Source organism: Pleurodeles waltl, chromosome 7 (assembly GCF_031143425.1).
Source record: "Pleurodeles waltl isolate 20211129_DDA chromosome 7, aPleWal1.hap1.20221129, whole genome shotgun sequence".
In the NCBI taxonomy this organism is placed as follows: domain Eukaryota; kingdom Metazoa; phylum Chordata; class Amphibia; order Caudata; family Salamandridae; genus Pleurodeles; species Pleurodeles waltl.
The window spans coordinates 1,360,100,800-1,360,118,746 of record NC_090446.1 but is presented as its reverse complement, the minus strand read 5'-3'; the positions used below and the strand labels follow the sequence as shown (position 1 = coordinate 1,360,118,746).

The 17,947-nt window shown below is 43.6% G+C and overlaps 1 protein-coding gene across 2 annotated transcripts in view; it reads left to right on the top strand.

Moving 5' to 3' along the window:
- Positions 1 to 348: 348 nt before the first annotated feature.
- The window catches only part of CDC42EP5 (CDC42 effector protein 5), a 39,642-nt gene continuing 22,043 nt past the window's right edge, over positions 349 to 17,947 (top strand). Inside the window, exons 1-2 of one of the 2 annotated variants that reach the window (XM_069200804.1) lie at positions 530 to 750; positions 7,933 to 8,013. The gene's annotated coding sequence lies outside the window, so the exon portion shown is untranslated. Of the gene's footprint in view, positions 751 to 7,932; positions 8,014 to 17,947 lie in introns of both variants that reach the window. The other variant, XM_069200803.1, reaches the window with a different exon arrangement.

Here is a 17,947-nt window from a genome sequence, read left to right as displayed (position 1 = left end):
AGTAACACCGTATAGCATTTGGTGACAAGCATCAACCTATTAGGTGCATTTTATGCCGTCCTTGTGTAGGCATTTTTTTGGCTTACTAAAAAAAAAAAACTCTCTGCCACCCTTTACTTACGCCTACCCCCTATTTTTTTGGCTTACTAAAAAAAAGTTTACTTTCTCTCTGCCAATCTTTACGCCTGTCCTCTTTTTGGGGCTTACTGAAAAAAGTTAATTTTCTCTCTGCCTATCTTTACGCCTGTCCTCTAGCTGTCCGTTCCATGCCGCTCCTTCCTTTTTCAGGTAAAATAATCCCTCGGATCCGCCTACTGCTCATTCCAAACCACATAGCCCCAGGACAGGCGAGGACCCCTCGCTGCTCCCTGCACCCAGGGCGAGAGGACCCCTGCGGTGACCGCCAAAGGGATCAGAAGGGCGCCGAGACGGGGGCGGACCCCTGCTGCAGACAGCGCTCAGCAGCCCACAGGGCAGTATCCCAAGGCTGCGATTACCCACTCCCCCAGCGGGAGGGGGAAGGGCAGGGGGTGGAGAGGGAGGTGAAGGGGAGGAGGAAAGGAGGAGGGAGCGGAGGGAAGAGAAGGCAGAGAAGGAAAACTGTATTCGGGCAGGACGGAGGAAGAGGAGGACGGGGGACTGCTGCAGGCAGGGCAGGTCCCGAGCAGACCGAGGTCTGGCAGCGGCAGGAAGCAGGGTCCTGGAAGGGGAACACGGCCCCACCCGCAGGAGAGCAGAGGCTTTCACCAGGTGAGCTGATCCATTCCCACCCCTAGCGTGACCTCCCAGATAACGCTTCCCTCGTGAGGTAACCCCAATCAGGCTCGCCGACCCTGGCCCCCACAACTTGTACGGGCCCTGGCAGCACCCTGGACCCCATTCCCAAGAAACCAGCCCACGGCTGAGCTGCTCGGCACAGGAGGGAAGCATAACCCATGAAAGAAAAATTATACTGCTTTTAGGCAACAGTGAAATCTGTTTATTTCTTATAAAATTAACATATATTGATGCGCAAAAAAAATGTTTGGCTAAAAACTATTATTCTCTTGGACTTTTTTTGGTTCTGTGCCAGGAGGCGGCGGGGGGACACTCTGCTCAGAGCGGGGAGCTGGGATGATAATAGACGCTGACGTCAGATAAGCTCCCCCAGGCTCATCCTGCCAGCTTCCTGCCTGCTATTGACACGCAGACCGGCTTTACCACTTCTTTTGAAGTTTGGACTCTCGAGAGTAAAATAGGTGCAGATACTCTACGATTAGCAGCGCTCTAGAACCTGCTGTGAGCAGGGAATGGCTTCAGGGTACTCAATACAATGCTAGGTTCTCTTATAGAGTACTCAATCAGTGGTACTCTTCTAGTACGTCTGATTTGTGGTTCTCTCAGAATTGCTCAACTCAGGATGTGGAAATCTAGGTTCCAATTGCAGCGGCGACACTTAAACATTAAACGTGTAATTTTTCAGCAAATCGCCTCCTTCCTTTACATCTTTTATTTGTAATTATGAAAAGGTAGCTGTGTTGGCCCAATGAAATGTTCCCATTCCTTGGCTTCCTGCTTTATTTAACCCGCCCGGCCTCCACACCCCATAAACTTCCCAAGTACCGACATGCACATATTACAGTAGAAATTCTCTGAAAAGGTTCACCTGCTCGTTGGAGCTAGGACATATTTAGCTACTGACTTCCGGGTGTTTTACGAGTATGATTAATTTGAGTATCGAATCGTGGGCTCCAAGTGATTGCTCGGTGTGGAATGCATTTTTCTGAAGGACACAGATGTACTGAACATTACTGCTTGATTACTGTTTATTGGTACTGAAGGCTACAAACAGCAGCATACCACAAGGTATGTGTCGCCGGGTATCAAATTATATCGATTACCTGGTACAAATCCCATGGTAGTGAAAGGCACTGAAGCTTTGTACGGATTGCTGGGAGGTAAAAGAGCACCGATTGGATGGCATTGGGAGTACTTAGTGATGAGTACAGAAGGGTATTGATTACTGCATGCTGGTTAGTAGTAATGACGCATAGTCGGATACTGATTGCAGCACATTTGAAAGTTAATAATTGCTGGGTGTTGTTGCAAGACACTTTTCGTGAGATGTAGTTTGAGAACTACCAGGCAGTACTAATTCAAGGGCATTAATTGGTGGGCAGTAAAAGGGGCTGCTGGTGGGTTTGAAAGTTGCTTGGTGCTTATTGTTGGGTACTATGACTGCTACTTTAAAGGGGCTGCTTGTGGGGTTGAGATGGTGCTGTATTCTGTTGTCGAGGCGCACTAATGGCTGCGTACTGATAGCGGGACTTCAAGCCGCTGACTTGAGGGCACTAGTGGTTTAAAATGTATCTCACGGAAAACGGATACCGAGGTTATTTTGAAAGGTGACACCAGGACTTCAAAGTTTAGCGGGAATACACCCTCCTCCTGTGCTCAAAAAAACAAGACTTGTTTTTAAGGTCTTTAGAAAGGAGTTGTATTCTCACACAAATGCGAGTGTAATGAACATAACGTATTTTAGACTAATCCGCTCTAGAACCCATCTTGTACGTGTTTCACGGCGACAATCGCTTCATCGGGGTACATCACTGCACGCCTACGGTTATCATGCCGATAAACCATTCTATCAGGATTATTAATAGGACAATATTGTTAGTTCAAATGTCCTCATATTATATTTGATAATTTGTATGTGTATAATCTCTTGGCCCTGATTAAAGTACCTCTATTCGTGAAACGCGTGTTGGCACGTGACTACAAGCTGTGTTCTAGAGAGGATTGATCTAATAACGACATTATTTTCATTACACTCACATTTGTGAGACTACAACTCCTTTCTGAAGATCTCAAAAACAGGTACTGTTATTTTTTTGGTACTAGGGGTTTATTGATGGGCACTCGCGTGTATTCTGGTTGCCGAACAGTACTTGTTGGAGAGTACTGAAGGGAACTTTGTGAATGGTGCACTAAGGGGCACCGATGCCATGGTGCTGTGGAGCACTCACTGTTGAACACCAAGGTACTGGGGGATAAATAATCCACGATGCTGATAGCTGGGTTTAAGGTGTACTGAATGATTAGCATAGCTGCCGGGTCCATGCGTGATGTACTGTTCCAGTCCAGAGTTTTCCTTTGATTTCTGGGACAGTAGCGATGTTTTAAAATGGAATAAACACGACTACAAGTTCCTGATAAGGAAAAAACCTGGACTGGAGCAGCACATCCCACATGGACCAGGGAAACTTGGCAGGACTGCATTGGTACTCTTTGCCGGGGTCCTAATGCGGGCACTGCTAGCTGGGTTGAATAGGTAACCATTTCGTATCTCGCTGCTGCACGGTGCCTATTACTTGGTACCAAGGAACACTCGTCGTTAGGCATAGAGGGGAACTGGTAGAAAGACGCTGAATTATACTGTCAGCATAGCAGAGTTTTAAATAGTAAGTCTGTCCTGCACTGACGGCTACTGATGGCATGGTACTGGCAGCTCTGTACGCCTTTGGGCCCATTTGTGTTGAATTGGCACCATAGATTACCCAGGGACCACTTCTGTGCACACGTGGGAACACATCACAAAGAAAACGGTTATGTGATGGCGATGCAGGGAACTGGGCTGCGTGGGTGAGGTGCAGGGCTTGTTGCTACTGTGTCCTGGGGCATATTGTGGCGAGGGGCAGGTCTCTAGAACAGTCCTTCAACTGCTGGTGACATCACCGTGCTGAAATTACGAAGTTATGTGGGGCGATTTACTTTATCTAGAAGAGTGGCACAGTGCTGAGTAGACCTAGCATCTAAACTCCATCCATTTCTGTTGCCTAACTAGAAGATTAGGGATGAATTCTATTTATTAAGGTCCTCTGCAGGTCCATTTTACCTCCTCGATTCGATTTTTAGATTATTTGGGTTGATTGCTTCAGGGTGCCTTCCTACAGCGCTTCGACACCTTTATCAGCGAGCTTGATTAAATTCCTTTTATTTCATTGCTTTCAATGTTAGGGTTTCAGGTGTACTTTGTTTTGCCAGGGGGCAGATACGGCAGTGCGGCTAATTCTGAGCATTTCACATTGGGAGGAGTGAGATCAGAATGTCCGAGCTATACACGACCCATGATTACCTCCTATTGTCGTTCAAAGGGTCCCCTCTCATCACAGAGGACCAGGTCGAATAGTGCTCCACATAGATCTCGACCTGCCACCCCTCTGAAGGCTGCCTGAGCAGCACCATAGCAAGGATGCCATGGGCCCCGGTACTAGGAAAGTAAATACCCCCATGACTACAGTTATGGTAGTAAAATAAAGCAATTATGATTCAGTGGGCCTCAGAGGTGTGGGCCCTGATGCCACTGCTCCTGCTGCACTGATAGCTACACCCCTGCGCCTGAGAAAGGAAGACCTGCCTTGTCTACTGACAGGTTTCTTCTAAGATATGTAAACGGACACAGTTACAATAAACTCTCCTGGTGCCCTGTATAACAAATACACACTGCCCTGAACTCCTTGGTGACCAGTCCCAATGCAAAACAGGCCTGTTTTTTTTTTAAACCCTAACCCAAAACACAACTCCTGTTCAACAGCGTCCACACTGTGCTACCCAATAGTACCAGTCACCTATTCAAGCTTTGTAACCTACTCTACAACAAAAAATACTTGATAACCAAGGTATCATATTCTGAGCCACTTGAATGATAAAGGAATGGATGGGGAAATTAGGCGGCATGATTGACAAAATGATGCATTAAGAGAAGGATAATTATGTGGCATAGTAAGTGACTGTATTTGTCATCCCAGTTCGTTTTAATGCGGTCTGGTCAAAGTTGCACCTAATTTGTACAAGTATAACAAAAATATAATTCAATCATCAACCACCCAATACACCAATCAGCAACTGGGATGCCAGCAGTTGTGCAGATCAATAGTCTTGATATTTATAGTAACTTTTGTTTTTTTGAACTATTAATACGAATATTATGCAACAGAGTTTGGATTTTGTGGCAAATCCATAGTTATGCACAATCGCATAATTCCAGTGCCCTTCCTTGTACTATTGTGCTTTACTTTTCAGGTTTGAAATGTAAACAGTGGCACTTAATCTGAACTGCGACACTGCAGTTCAAGGGTCCACTTCCTTTATTACTGTTGACTTCCCTCGTAAAGTGAACTGAAACTTTTATCAAGATACCGGCAACAAACCACCTACTAAAGAAGGCCCAATAGCCAGAATACATTGTCTTACTATTCCATGTCGCCAGCCACCCCATATATCGATTTAGTTTTTCCTTTAAAATCAAGAACTTTAGTCCAGTTGTTTTAATTGAAGTGAACTAGAACTACAAGCCCCAGAATGCATGAGCTAGTTAAAGTGAAAGCCCAAGATCTGAAAATGTTGTTCGCATGGACATCAAGTCCTGTTCTTCTGGGCTAATGGTGCCATTAGAGGAGCATGATCAGATGATTTAAGGAGACAAGAAAACTTGCTTCGAGACACGATCTTGCATCTTGGTTCACCAATACACATCCTAAATTATTCCAGTTCCCTAGAGGAGATATAGTGAACAGCATCAGACCAGAACGAACTGGATACGCTGGAGTTATGTCTCTTTGTGATGAAGTATCACAAGGGTTTGAGGTGAGACTAGCCCTCCAAAAATCCTCATGCTTGTCTCCCCTCTCTGGTTCCTTTGAGACTGGAATCCATGTTAAACTGGTAAACGTAAGAATCTAAAATGAAAACGAAAATGTATGTTTATGCACCTAAAAAAATAAGAAACATCTTAACATTATCCCTAAGAACAATATACGATTTCAAATATTTTAAGTACGAAAAAGGTGTATCCTTGAAATTAGAGGTGGGCGAGGCTCTGAAAATTCGCACCTGATGCCTGGCTCTGGCTTAACTCAAGGTTGTCTACAGCCCGAGCCCAAAACGAGTCCAGCTTTAATGTCTTCCCCTGCCAACCCTCACACTAACCTCATTCACCAGGAATTAGACAACGCCTTAACATCAGGCAGTTCACCAAAATGGTAGGGGTAGCGGAAGTGACATCACACCCCATTTGACTTGCACTCTCTCACATAAACACTCACCCACATGCATGCATACAAGGTACACTTAAAAGCATTTGTACTTACCTTACCTGATAGTGTCATGATCCAGCTAATTGTTCCCCATTTTTATTATACTACTAGTGAATGTTGTTATTCACTATTTGTGTAATAAAAAGAGTTGACAGACAACTAAGGAAGTGGAGCCTCAACCAAATGGACAGCTGCCCCTGTGTTCCAGGCATTGAATTTTGCCACCTCTGAGGGCAGGTGTCGCAAGGGGCAAGCCAGGGGTCACAACTGCGACCCCTAAATTACGCCCATGCACCTTAACCTTTGATATATAACAGGAGAAAGGGAGGAGATACCCATCTAGTGCTGATTTGTTCAATGTTAAACCAGAAACACTGGACCAAATTGTGTGATCCTAAGCAAATATTTTAGTTTGTTTGGCCTCGCGACGTGAATTTAGGATGCGTGGTTTACAAAATCTTTGTGGTTGAGTTAGCTAATGTTATTGTGGTCATGACGTGCAACGGCGTCTCTAGGGGCCATATGTACGAACACATTTTCCCATAGATACAGAATGGGCAAAACTGCTTGCTACATCTGGCCCCAAATGAGGATAAGATTGGGGCCCGTGCGTGTTTATATGTGTGTGTTTTTTTTTTTTAATACCACCAACAGCTCCCCACGGGTCCGCATTGTGCCCATTACCACAGCTGCTCAAGTTACCAGAAGGTGACACGGGAAAAAAAATACACTGTATCTCGCCAACCACATTAATTTGTCCTACAAAGCAGTGTTTGATTAAAATGTTTAAACTTCACTTTGTTTGCCTGTATGTGCGTAGAAATCTACATTTAAATCTACATCTATAACTACATGTGCACACATTTTAAGCATTCGTGTGTACATATATGTGTTAGTGGCCCGCCAATTTTGTCTGTGGCCCAATGTATGTCACCCCTCTAAAAGTCGCTTCTAAAGATGCCACGGGGCGGGATGGGCGTCATCAGGACATGATGGAGCTCATATTTAACACCTATGACCGAGAATAAATGCTTCATTGCAGTGCTTTTTCTAATCCGAAGTACTAACGCGACATGCTTCCGTGTGTTATAGAAATACACTTTTGAATTAGTTTCACGTGTAGGTTGCGCGATTTGCATGCCAAATACTTTACCGGCGTGTGCTTGAAGCCACGCCAGACACATGGTCTGGACCACGTTGTTAATTTGTTTGGTCTCCCACCTTTACCTGACACGGCCCAGTCAACAAGGCAACCGTGTTTACAGCCCCCGTGCAGCACCTGGGACGGCCTCGCCCACTCCTCCCTCTACGTTGGACGCCCCGGGTCAGCCGCGGGGTCGTCCGGTGACGTCAGCCACAGCGCCCTGGCGTAGTCTGCGAACACTCCCCGCCGGGCGTCTACCCCCTGCACGCGCTCGGAGGCCGCGCGCCCAGCCCCGTGCAGGAGCCGGTCCGACCGGTCCCAATCACTTTCCATGGGAAGCGGCAGAGGGTTTCATTTCTGCTCGGAGAGCCGGCAACTCCCAGGCCCGGGAGGCGCGGGGTTAGTGAACCGAGAGGCGGCGTGTCAACAAACGTTTCCCGGGTGGGAACGCCGCCTAGTTAACCGTGGGCCGCGAGTTCTTAGAGGTGAAAAGTCGGGAGAAGGCAGGCCAGACCCCCGCACCCAGGTCCGAGGCTGCGGCCTGTCGGCAGGGAGCCCCGCGGTCCGCGTAGAAAGGGCAGATTAGGGGTCGTCACAAAGCTCTAGGCACGCGCAGGTCTTAATAGGTGACGTTGTGCCCACACGTCCTTGGCTGAATTTTGTGAGACTTCTTGAAGTTCGGGGACTATTGATTCGTTTTCCCAATTTTCTTAGGCGGAAGTCATTTAAACGTGGCGCCCATCAAGCCTAAACAACCAGAAGCAAAGTAACATCCTAGTATCGCAGTGTGTAGAGGTAAGATAGTAAATGTACACTTCGCTGAAGTCAGTGGCTGTCTTCGTTTTGTATCTGTGGCTCTATGGTTCTCTGTGGGATGTTGCTGAGTAGCATATCTGCCACTGTGTTTCCCTCCTTTATTTGTGGAGGGTTCATCATATCGCTGAGCACATGACTAGTTTGCTTGTGGGTCTTTTGTTGCAGTGGTTGCTGGATGGGTCATTGTTGGGAGAGGAGGGTTTGGTGATTTAGTTTGGGCATTGCTTGATGTGTGGGCATGTTGTCTCATTGCTTGAGTTTTTCCCTTGGCTCGTTGCTTGGGGTAATTTGGTCATTGTTTGTGTCAACCTATCAAGACTCCTTTTGGTATCGTTCAAGACTTTTTAACCATGACCGGGGCTACTGAAATTATGATGTTCTGCAGCTGTGGTGTTTTCTGCATAATTATTGTTTTTCTACGGTTGCCACACAATCCACTATCGCTTGCATATTTAAACAAAATGTTTGTAGCTCAAATGGACCAAGAGTTACTAAAAATACAGCAATAACTTTTGCCCTGCAGTGAAAGGTCCTTTTTCAAAGATTGACTGGTAGGGCAGTGGCTTGTTGCAATATTTGGGTGTTTGAATGGTAATAACGAGGAGGAACTTGTGCCCAGATATTGCTAACCTGTAGCAGTGACACACAAGTAAAGTAATACCACTAAATGTTTTGCATTATGCAACATAATTTGGTCTATGAAACTGGTCTTTTCTTTGAAATAATGCACTATGCCAAATCGTTTGGCTTCGCTGTAGATAATGATAATCGCAAGTTAGATGCTGACATAAACGCCATTGGCAACCGGGGTCTCAACACGAACTATAACTTAGATGTGTTAAAAGTGCTATTCAACTGATGTAAAACAAACTGGCCTAGCTTTTAATTATTTTAGGATTGTAATATGGATTTCCTTGCTGACTGTCTTTCTGACATCCAAACAGCCATATTAAAAGCAGTGATCAATGCTGCACCTAGACTTGGCTCAGATGTATGAAGCATGCGTAAGTGCCCTCTTCTTCAAGCACAATTTACATTCAGGTCAGCTTATATTGGAAGTGCACTGGAAATCTGTACATCTCACTACCTAAGAAACATGCTTATATGAGTGAGAGGATTTTCCGGCTTCCAGTAATATTCACATGGAAGCTAGACACTGCAACCAGGCTTCTGCCTTATTTCACTCCTTTTGATTCTCCCTTAAGAGATGGAATCATAAGGCCACCGAGGTAAGGCAAGACTTTCAATCACCTCTTGCAAAACCAGACTGAAAAATAACCTGCTGCTTACACACCCTAAGGTTGTATTCCTATGTCACTTTTTCTGTGTGACCCTATGTATAGCCCACAATGTAAAATTTACTTTTGTCCATAATATATATGTTTAACTGTAACAACAAACCCCAGGACCGTTAAGAATGATATCCATTTCCTTTTTATCTAATCTTATGAAGATGTTTCAGATCACTCATGAAATTATTTGTAAAAAAGAAAATGCATATTCTCTACCTGCATCACAGCACTCTAGCATCGCTTGGGGGCAATGTCTGCACCATACGAAACGATTGATAAATGAATTAAATACGTGCTCAGGGCACTGGTGGGATCGTCGTTTAGCCTACTGGAACTTATTTTGGGGGTCCTAGTTGAGCCATTGCTGCAGTAGCTTTCTACTACTTAGTCTGCTTGCTGCTGGGGCCCTGGGTTTAAGAAAGGGTTGGACAGCTTGGGTGGATTGTATTGACCTGTTTGGGGTTGGAGGTGCCTGGTCCATGGGTGCTAAGTGAGATCGACTTGCTAGAGGTTCCCCCCCCCATCCCCCTTTCATTTATTTGCTGTACTAATGATGGTTCCTGCGTATGTGCGCCACGGATACCTTATCTATCCACCAGTGATTCTCCCCGATCCCACTCATCCTCCAATGAGAAGCTGAAAGGAGCCAATGAGTCTGGGGTCACGGTAACTGGAGCTCCGCTGCCTACTGCATGTTAAGCTGAAGTTACACAAGGCGCACCCCTGAGGACACTTCAAGGGCAAGAAGTCACTACACGTGTCTGTGTGGATGGGTCCTCCCTGTGCCTGGGCATCCTCAATGGTCTTCGTGGAGACTTGGGGTGCATTGAATATATGAGCCATTCATCTCACACTCACAGGACGTACACACAAGCAGTGCAAGCTTCCCTCACTTCCTTGACAACTACAGCTCAGGCAGCAGGGGTGCAAGATTCTCTTAAGGCTAGATTAGGCATTCATCACACTTACAGACACACGTATAGCACAGGTAGCTATCGGTGGCAGATTCACTTCTAGATAAATGAAACCTTCATCACACATACAGTCGCAACGTATAGCATCGGTGCAAGATTTTCTTATGGATAGGTGACACACACACACACGCCCTTTCCCTCAGATCCCTGACAAGTACTGCTCAGGCAGCATTCGTTTTACAGTCCGATTAGGCATCCATTACACACCTACCTACATGTTATATGCTGTAACATGCACAGCAGGGGCAGCCGTACCCTTGTACGCTGGTTTCCCGAAACAACAGCGCAAGCGTCAGTCACATCCCGTACCAGTAAAGAACAGGCACCATTGGCTCAAAGACTTAGACTCGGATTAGGCACCCATTACACACCTACAGCTCATGTGCTGTAACATCTCACCAGGGGTAGACGTATCCTTGCACGTTGTTTTCCGGAGCAACAGTGCAAGCTCCCCTACATCCCTGACCAGTACAGAACAAGCAGCATTGGTGCAAAGTCTTAGACGCGGATTCGGAATCCATTACACACATACCTACATGTCATGCGCAATAAAATTCAGTCAGCTACAGTATTTACATGCACGTATTTTTGTGTTATAAACCACACACATTTATTTAGCCTAGGAAAATTGATTTGAAAGCCACGTCACTCCTCCAGCATAACATCCATTTAGCTTTGTCGCATTTATATAACTCACATTTTGCCATTGGGATGGCCTCTTACATATAGCACATTAGGCTTTATGGATGACTATTGATTAAACCACGAACAAAACTTCAATAGTACTAATTTACCAAGTGTCTTAAATTCACGATCAGTTTATATTTGCATATAGTGTGGTGTAAAGTTTTAAGTACCTACACTGCACAAAAGCAATTGGAGGAACCACGTTTTTCATTTGTCAGGGGGATACAACTGTTAAGAACCATGTAAAAATAGTTTCTTTCGTCCGATGGAACCAGCTATGAAATAAAATTCCTTCTGTTCATAAATATAGTGTTCATAGGTAAAATGTATTTGGAGTAGTTATTCTGGAGTTTTCTAGTTATATTTTGTTTTTTCACAGTTGCGATTTTTTTTAATTAAACCTTGACCTGACATTACTTTAATTTACAGAGGTTCTTGCCCCTATTCATTTTCACATGATTCAAAAGTTGCATTTTGTTATGGTGGGCCCAACTTTTCAATCAAGAGAAGCTAAAAAGTCCGTTCAGGAGGTGGGCAGTAGTTGAAGTTGTAGGCATGTCTGGCACTTATAGGGATGCCATTCCACCCCTGGAACAAAACTAGAGGAGGAGTGGGTTTGTGTGGCGTCTTTTGAACAATGAGGTGGCTTCACTCAGAGACTGCTGCACAGGGTGTCTTCGTCTACCAGAGAGTATTAACTTGCTTTTCAAACTGTGAAGTGTGTTTAGTTTCAGAACTTTTGAATATAATATGATCTGGCAGTAAAGTGATCTTGGCGTGGAAGCCAAGTCAGTTTGTTTAGAGGCGGTGAGATACGGGTGTACTTTCTGTTAACCAGTTTTGCAGCTTCACCAACGACAGCTTTGAATGGGATGGCCGAAGACCAGTGAAGATGGTGATCCCTTATCCCAACCTTGGCTACTAGCGCCTGTACGAGCTCTGTTAGATCATCTGTGAGGTTATCTTTAGATCATTTTACTCAGTCATAGCCGGTGTTGAGGACCCTTTAAAGAGCTGGTTGTTGTGTGTTGTGTTGTGTGTGTGTTTTTTTTTTTTTTTAATATGGGAATCTTGATTTAGTGTTTGTAATATAAAGCCCAGAAAGTTGGTGGTATCGGTTTGGCCTTACGTCTTGGCTCGGAAAAAATACCTGCTTCCTAGAGATGTGTACTCCTTTGTCTTGCTGTGTTCGTGATGAAATTATTCAAGATAATCCAATTTTGTTTTTGATTTGGTTTGTTTCCGTTTGGTAATGCGTTTTTCTCTTTTGGAATGGTAGTTTTTTTTTTTTTGTTTTTAATGTGATGTTATTAATATTTATCTTTATATATATATATATATATATATGTCTCCATGCCAAAAGCAGATTGGTGGTAGGAGAGGCTCGGTTTATCTAGGAAGTCCCCCAAGAGGTTCAAGATGTAAGATTTGGTGACTGCATTGATAATTGTAGGACTTAGTTGCATGCTGTTAATGGGGTGAGAAGTCCTCCCCCCCCCCCCCCCGCTACTTCACTGTCATGTGGACCATTCCCACCAATAGTAAAGGGTGTGTTGAAAGGGTAGGCGTTCTGCAGGCTATCATAGTCCGTCATACCAAACGCAGTTGATGGGCTTGAGAACATTAGCAGACATGTTTTATTTTTATCCAGCACTTAGTATGCACCATCTTGACTTGTATTTAGGCACTAAACGTGGATGCATTCTAGTGTGCCATTTATTTATTTTTTTAAAGTTTTTGTGGATTTTATGTAGATTTGAAGGAAGGCACTTGTAGTTTTATGGGTAATATTTTTTTAATGTTCTTGGCTACAGTGGTTTTACTCCTACCTTTGTTGTCAAGGGCCCACAGCTTTATGTTTTTAGTTACCACTAGATGAAAACCCGCCGTTCTTAGCTCAGCCATTGTCTTTACATCTGGTGCAACATTATATGTCAGTCAATTTCGAAGTGGTTTATTAAGGTGGTATTTATTAGGCAGCGGTTGGATATAAAATACAGGCATTTAAAAGATAAAATTTGTGGAGCTGTAAGAGGAGTGCATCTAATGTGTTCTCTGTAAAATGGTGACTCCGCCTCTGGGTCCGTTTTCTGTGTTTTTGATCTTGTGGGATCATCGTGCATAAGCTGGTTTATAGAGTCTGCAAGCAATGCTTGTTTTAGGAATGGCTATCCTGCTGCTGTTTTTTAATCACATCTGCAGTTGGTGGTGGATTGGACACCGCTGAGTGACAGTTAAGTAGACTACAATCTGGTTCTAGACTGTTCAGCAGTAGGGTTTTGATAGTTGTTCTTTACTCAGTTTTATGAGGTACAGGCTCCTCTTAGGCTAATGGTTCTTGTCATAGTCGTTGGTGATATAATACAGCTTTGACTAAATGCCAGTTCACCCCTGGATGACCTTGTCATCATACCTGAAAAATAGAATAGTGCTTGGGTAGGGTGGGTTTGAAGTTGTCCATTGTTCGGTTCCAGAAGGCTTCAACATTTTAAGATCTTTTTGGCTATTGGGGCACTTACATTTTCTTATAGTTGGGTTTGGAAGCAGATCTTTAATTTGCACTCGAAGGGTTTCAAAAGCCAATCTTTCAAGGATTTGAAAAATAAGACTTGGGCAGTTTTCACCCTATTTGCTCTGGTTTGGGAAATACGTGAGAAGGAACAAGGTTTGAAGGGTAGACAATCAAATTTGAATAAAGGCGACCTACCTACCCTTCCAAGCACCATTTTATATGGTTCATCCTATTGAGTCCTAATAATGATCATATTGTAACAATAAATAACTGAAATTTGTTTAGATCCCAAACATTCTTAGTTGGCAAACAAGCAAAGAGAGTGGGTGAGAAAATGGATCCCTAGATGGAGATGGCTAGCCTGCCCCGCCAAGCACGTGTGGGAATTCTAGCATTTAATAGTCTGGGAGACTGACACCGTGATTCATCTGAACAGATAATTGAGTTCAGATATTTGACGCAGAACATTTAGAATCTCCCACGTGACGATCCCAGCCTGCCCCATTCCATGACGGTACAGATCCAGGATGGACTGGGCCTTGACTAATCTCCCTCGGACAGCAGTGGTGCCACTGCTTCTAAGTAACGCAGAGGCAAATGCGAGGCCAGGGATATGTAATATAGTTAGCCAGCGTCCCTTTATCCGCAGTGTTGTTTCCTGTGTTGTATATTTATATTGAAACCGCCTTTCCCGGGGAATACACTTTGATGTGCTCCAGCACGGAGAAACTCATCACATCTGGCTTTGCCCGAACTAAAACCCTCTAAAACTGGGACATAAAGGTAACACAAGTTGCGTCTCTGCGCCCATCATTACCAGCAGAATAATCCAGGTCACGTTTGTTTTTAAAATCCAGTAGTTGAATAAAGATCAGAGTAGTACATCTCTTCAGATAAAAACGTGCGTGTCTTTCTTATGCATAAAAATCTGCACAAATCAGGGAATACCTCTTGATTCCCCCCCCCCCGCCTCTCTTTTTCACTCAGTTGCAGGGTTCTGGTCCTATTTTGCAAAAACTCCACACTGGGTTAGGAATGAGGCAAATACATTTGATCTATTTTTCTGCTTGTTTAGTGCATACTAGTGCAAATGTGTTTTGCTCCGTGTTGTATTATGGGGAGGGCTTGTAACAGGGCCACTGGAAGTATGCCGCAGAGGAGAGTCAAATTATGCAGCAGATTTGAGTGAACTATGCGGAAAGAAAATGCAATTATGAGGTGCAATATGGCCCATTTTGTGGAAGTCTTATGTAATTATTTAGTCATTTTTTACGCTTGCAAACACTGTCTGGGGATTGGTTGTACCTCCTTAATACCCATTTAACACCCAAATATAGTAATAAGCAACATAAATGCGACCAGTTAACCTTTGCAGAGGGCCGTCCACTGCGCGAGCACCGTTTGAGCTCGAAACAGTTTTATTGTTGAAATCTGAAGATTATGTAGCAAATAATGGATGATGTGGCAAATCTATAATTATGTGAAATACGCTGCCGCCCCACAATGGCATAATGCCAGAGGTGCTTGTTTAAAGCACAGTAAATATGCAAACTGGGAGGGGGAGAGGTGTATTTATTGCATTTCTTATTCAATAACAATGAAGAAGTGTGAAATCTTCATGGCAAACGTGTTGCCCAGATGTATCTGCTGTGAGGCCTTTACTCTGTCGCACAAGCAGCGGCAATGGTACGCTTCTTTATTTATTTATTTCGCGACAATAGTCAGAGTTTTTGGACTGGTGCTCTTTATGTTTTTTGTTAGCCCTGCTTTCCCAACCCACCTCAGCTTTCACACATCACATCCTCTAGCAACGATTGATCGGATCGGTGTTTTTTCAATAGAGGCGAGGGGTGTGTAAGATCTGAGAAGACTTCACCTTTGACCTTTTTCTTTTTTTTTTTTTTTTTGAATTTTCTACGCTTTACCTTTGGACCCTTGATACTTAAAGGCAGCCCCAGGATCATCCAGACCATTAGCTCTCATCCAGTTCTAACGGTGAGGGCCCCAGATAAAGTACTGGTCCAGCTCATTGACCTGGCTGGATGGACACTTGGCACGACTATGGTGCATCGGTATGCCACGACGAGTTGGCACTCTGTAGACAGGTGGGCTGAATGAAGAGCTGCCTTGGCGAGCCGCAGTGCTTGAAATGGAAATACAGAACTGCAGGTACTCACTATCCCATAATACTTAACTATTTAGTACCGAGAAGCGCTCGGGCTCTCATTTTCAAATTAAAGATGTGCAGGGATTCAGTACAGGCTCATTTAAAGCACTGCTGCTCAGTGTGAGGAATGGGCACCGAGGGAAGCAGGCTTTAGATGCTTTACAGATTACAAATTCATCTACTCCCAAATTCAAGAGCATTTCACTTTCTGCTTTTCAACTAAAATGTGCATAAACCTTAAAGGCTCTTTACATCAAGTCAATTTGAAACGGACACGTGGAAAATGTGTGCTATTTGTTTTGTTATTCACTTTAAAGATCAATGCGGGCTGTCTATCGTGTAAAGATACTCCTATCTCATACATATTAATGGTGCTGTCTTTAGAGCCGCGGCTGCTACTACTCCTACCAAAAAATTTTCCTTAATATTACTGACGTTACTACCTCTCATACTGTAGCTATTTATACCAGTACTGCTGCTAGTAATGGGGCACAAGGTCTAGTGATAATGAGGCTTACCATTGCTGTTACTATTATATCTGTTACCATTTGTTACACTGTCTGAAAGTATTGTGCGAAGAACTACTACTTAAACTTTTATACTGTTGCTTCTGGTCTCATTCTAACCAGTATTAAAATGTGTACCTTACAACTGCTGAAAGTACCCCATAACTGCTACTAGTTCTGCTACTAGTAGAAAGAACACCACTGACACTAGTAATACTACTGGTTCCACTACTTCATCACTGCTAGTGCTTCAACTTCTGCTCCTACTGTGAGACGACCTCTACCTGTCCCCACTGCTGCTATTAGAAATGCTAGAAGCTCTACTCCTGCCAGTAAATCTACAACAACATTTATAGAAGACTAGACATCTCACACACCATACTTTATCTTGTGCTTTTCCCCCCACCTTTTTTCACAAAGCCTATCAAGATGTTACTCTATAAAACTTTCAATGTAAACAATTTTATTAATTTACCTTTGTGTGTTGACCTGGAACCGTACAGAATAATCCAATGATGGTAGGCAGCCTGAGGGGCTAGTGTTGAGCGCAGTAAGAGGATTGTGAAGCAGTTTAGACACTGGGGCTATCTGTAGCACCCTGACTGAGGCGTGGAGTGGTTGAATATGGTAAGAACAAGGGAATCTCCTTTGAGGGATCTTTGCTGGTGCTTGCATCATTGAGTACATGAAGATCAAAGATGCTCTGCTTAACTGTTCTACTTACACTAATTGTATATACTCAGCAGTTTTCTTATAACTTATGTTTACAGACTGTAATGCCATCAAACTTTGTACGAACAAGCTATAGGAAATGATCCATTTGCGTAGTGTACCCATCAGATTTTTGCCTGTACTTTTTTGCTGGCCACCTGTGGACTGCAGTGCATATTGTACCATCTACTACAGTGGCAGTGCAAATGTGGCTTTAGGCCTACCAATGTAGCCTGACTCGCGCATTGTAAAAACTGCAGTTTGGCCTGTCAAAATAAACCCTTCAGACGGGTCTACTGTTAAATTATTAAGTCACTCCTATGTAGACCTTCTTGGCCACAATGGAGGGTGCATGATATTTAAAAGTAGGACATGTAGAAATGTAATGTTAACAGGTCCTTACAGTGGATAGCACCCAAGGATATTTTTTCACTGTGGGAGTCCTACCTGTCCTATGTAGAAAAATCAGAGTACAAATTTAAAATCCTAACATTGTTTCTCAGGAATGGGATTAGCTAGGAAAATAATTAAATATTTTTAATATTAAAAATTTGAATGAATGGCGAAGCCTGAATTTTTTATACATTTTAGGGAAAAGTAATTTGAGGTTTAAAAAAAACACTCCTAGATTCTGAGTGCGGGACACAATATTTTCCCCTTTGATAAGATGGCCAGTGAGGTTGTGCCCAGAACTGGATTAAGTTCAAAGGCCTCCCATGTCACTGGCAAATAATAGCTGACATCGGGGCAAGGCCCTTGCTTTTTCACACCATTAATATGTTTCTGGGCTTTTTACATATTGCAGTGGGGCATGCACTTTAAAAATACATTTCTCTGGTCCCCTTTGTTTTTTTTTTATTTGCCGTTTTGATGTAATTTAGGTGTGTGTTTAAAAAAAAAAAAATAATAATTATAGTATAATTTTCTAATTCAGTATGGGATTTTTATTGTTTTGTATTTCTACTTTATTACAGTTTAGTATTGTAAAATATTACACACATTGCCATAAGTTTAAGCCTGTCTTCTTTGTGCCATAGCTACCTGGGGATTTAGCTCCGGTTAGT